This window comes from Symphalangus syndactylus, chromosome 10 (assembly GCF_028878055.3).
Source record: "Symphalangus syndactylus isolate Jambi chromosome 10, NHGRI_mSymSyn1-v2.1_pri, whole genome shotgun sequence".
Classification (NCBI taxonomy): domain Eukaryota; kingdom Metazoa; phylum Chordata; class Mammalia; order Primates; family Hylobatidae; genus Symphalangus; species Symphalangus syndactylus.
Window position 1 is genome coordinate 99,556,643 of NC_072432.2, and position 3,722 is coordinate 99,560,364.

Here is a 3,722-nt window from a genome sequence, read left to right on the forward strand (position 1 = left end):
CTGAATTGTGATACAGAGTTACAGTGACAATAGTCCCTCCATGTCCACACCTAGTAGATGCCTAAAACTGTGGATACTACTGAATCCTAAATATACTATGCATGAATTTCTTTTTCCTTCTCAATTTCACAGATAGAAGATTCGTTCTTACTGTAGATCTTGGCAACCTCAGCAGACAATTTTTTCTTTCCTTATTAAGTTGAGAAATTGCACCTTTCACTTAACGGAAGTACTTTCAGCTTCTCTTTGGCATGTCTGAATTACCAGCATCACTATTCTTGCTATTATTAAGTAAAATAAGGGTTATTTGAACAGAAGCACTGTGATACCGTAACAGTCTATCTGACAACCTGCTAACCTAGAGAGTTACTAAGTGAATAATGAGAAGGTAGTATATACAGCATGGATATGCTGGAGAAAGGGAGGACTCACGTCCCAGCCAGGACAAAGCAGATAGTGCGAGATTTCATTATGCTAATCAGAACTGCACGCAATTTAAAACTTAAGCATTGTTTATTTCTGGCATTCTCCACTTAATATTTTTGAACCACAGTTGACCCTGGTAACTGAAACTGGAGAAAGCAAAACCACAGTTAAGAGAGGACTATTATAATACTAGTCAGCAATGAAAATATATTAACTACTACTTCACCCAACAATATGGATGACTCTTCAACATATGTTGAGCAAAATAAGCCAGACATAAAAAGAAAATACATACTGAATGATTTCATTCATAAAAAATTCAAAAACAGGCAAAACTAATTATGGTGATAAAAGTCAGTATACTGATTATCTTCAAGGAGGAGTTAGCATCTGTAAAGGGGATTTGGGGTGTTGCTGGTAATGTCATGGTTCTTATTCTGGAGGATGGTTACATGAGTATGTTCACATTACAAAAATTCATAAGGGACTTCCGGTTTCAGCTTTGATGTTTAGTGCTTGGAAGCTGTCACTTCCATCCTCACAACAACAAAAAATGCTGAACAAACTAAAAGTCAACAACCTTCTTAGACCCATCAGAGAATTGAGGTCACAGGGCAAACTGCTACCTGAAAAACTGGAGAAACAGGTGAATACAGAGAATCACAGCTTACCAAAAGCAGAAGCTACTAGAGCCAGGAATTGATAGGAACACTTAAATGGGAATTGACAGATTGCTGGAAGCTGAGTGTGGACTACCTTGGGGGTTAAATACTCCCAGGGTGGGGGGTTCAGCTTTAGAGAGGACCACACTTCCCTGAGTTCTATTTAAAGAAGCCCCACCTGGGTGAAACTCTAATGAAAATCCTCTCAAGCTCATGGCAGGGGGTCGGGGTGGGGGGCTAACAATCTGAAATATGCCCAGGGGTAAAGTAGCCTTTTAGAAATACTCCCAGAGTTGTTATTCTCTGTTCTCCAGCGACAGCAGCCTGCCCTCAGGGGAAACGATATAACCAGAGCCTAACCAGCATGAGGGAAGGAAAATACCTAACTCCAGTCCTCTCTAGGCTTCCTGTCTCACTTAAGGAAGGAACACAATATCTGAGGCACACGTGTGAATGTCAGAGCCCAGGAGCTCACACCCATTAAAAGACTGAGACCTAACCATAGGAGTATTGAATATGTCCCCTCCCCATATAATTCTACCGTCTATAACATCAGCAGGGTTCCTATCTAGTAACAGGAGATTACAGCTGAAAGAACTGCAAAGCTCAGATTCTACTTAAGAAAGAATTTCTAGGGAAAATCAAAAACAGGAAAGACACTAACAAGGACACTAGTGGAATCTGAAGCACCTATAGCAAATTTGAAGGATATAAGGTTAATATTTTTTAAAAGTCCATAGCTTTCCTATATATCAGCAATGAACAACTGAAATTTGAAATTAAAAACATGATACTCTTTACATCAGCATGAAAAATGAAATATTTAGGTATAAGTCTAACAAAATATGTACAAGATCTATGAGGAAAACTACAAAACTCTGATGAAAGAAATTGAAGAAGATCTTTTAAAAATAAATAGGTGTTCCATGTTCATGGATAGAAAGACAACATTATCAGGGTGTCAGTTCTTCCCAACCTGATCTATAGTTTCAACACAATCCCAATCAAAATCCCAGCAGGTTATTCTATGAATATCAACAAAATGATTTTAAGGTTTATATGCAAAGGCAAAAGACCCAGAATAGCCAACACAATGTGGAAGAAAAACAAAGTCCAAGGAGTAACACTAACTTCAAGGACTTACTATGCAGCTACAGCAATCAAAACAGTGTGGCATTGGTAAAAGAACAGACACATGAATCAATGGAACAGAAAGGAGAGCCCAGAAATAAACCCACATAAATATATTCAACTCATCTTTGACAAAGAAACAAAGAAACAAGAGGAATTCAATGGAGAAAGGACAGTCTTTTCAGCAGATAGTGCTGCAATAACCAGACATCTACAAATAAAAAAAATTGATCTGGAATGATATGGCAGTGCCATGGAGCCTCAGTTGGTCTCACATAGCTAGTCTCCTGCTGTCCCTGCCGGCAGACCACTCTGTCTCCTACAGGGCATGCATGTGCAGGATCAGGGGATATGCATGATCAGTGGCTGCAGCCTAGAAAGATGTCAGAGCAAGAGCAAAGAAAAAAATTCCCTTTGATTCCAGAATATCTCCTGAAAAAGATGAAGGCTTTTCAAGCCCTCAAAGCCATCCAGGCAAAGTAGGCACTTCTGGTAAAGAATGAGCAGAGGAAAGGAAGAAGGCTCAGGTTTAAGCGACTGGAATTGGTCCTACATGATTCCTAGAGGCAGAAATGTGACAGGGTGCATCTCCTGTGACTAGAAGTGAAGCCTCATGCCTTAGAATTGCCAGATACACTTTTCTTGGCCTCTGTTGTATACATCCAAAGGATTAATGGGGTGAGTTCACTGGTGCAGAGGAACACTGCAAGAGTTCTGAAGATTTTCTGTGGTGTCTGTCAAAGTCACTCCCCAGAGCCTAAAAGTGGAAACTTATGTGACCTGGGGATTTCCAAATCTGAAGTCTGTCTGGGAACTCATTTTGAAACGTGTACAAGCCAAGGTTAAGAATAAGACCATCCCTCCCTCAGACAACATAGTGACTGAGGAGCACCTGGGGAGGTTTGGTGTCATTTGCTTGGAAGACCTCTGTCATGAAATGGTCTTCCCTGGGAAGAATTTCCAAGAGATCTCATGGTTCTTGTGCCCTTTCTACCTCCCAATGGCCCATCATGCTACCAATAATAGAATGGACTTCAAGGATATGGGCTTACCTGGCTATCAGGGTGAACACATCAATCAGCTCATCCTCCAACTGAAATAGACCCAGAATTTCTGAAAACACAGTGCATTGGAAGCACATTTTTTTGTTTTTTGAAATTATCAAATATCTTGAGAGATTATTTTCTGCTCTGTCTTCAAAAACTGGAAGGGAAGGGCTAGATAAAAGATAGTAGGTTGTGTGCATGGCAGTCACCTCTCATCACAGTTCAGTTCCAAGGAAAATTTTCAGTGTTTTCCAAGTTAGCTGTTGCCTCCTCTGAAATCAGCATATGCCATGAAGGAAGGAGTCTTGCTTTGTCTCATCTTCTACCCTAGGGTTTAATGTTGGTGAGTAAATAACTCAAGCATTTGTACAAGGACCCCTAAAACTCCTGCAGCAGTGGACCAAGCCCAGGAGCATACTTACAAGTGGGGAGTCCTAGGGCCTTATTTTGAAAAGAT

At 40.4% G+C, this 3,722-nt stretch overlaps 1 pseudogene; it reads left to right on the forward strand.

Annotated features, from left to right (window-relative positions):
- The first annotated feature begins 2,600 nt into the window (after window positions 1–2,600).
- On the forward strand, window positions 2,601–3,321 carry LOC129491648 (ribosomal protein uL30-like; annotated as a pseudogene).
- The last annotated feature ends 401 nt before the right edge of the window (window positions 3,322–3,722 follow it).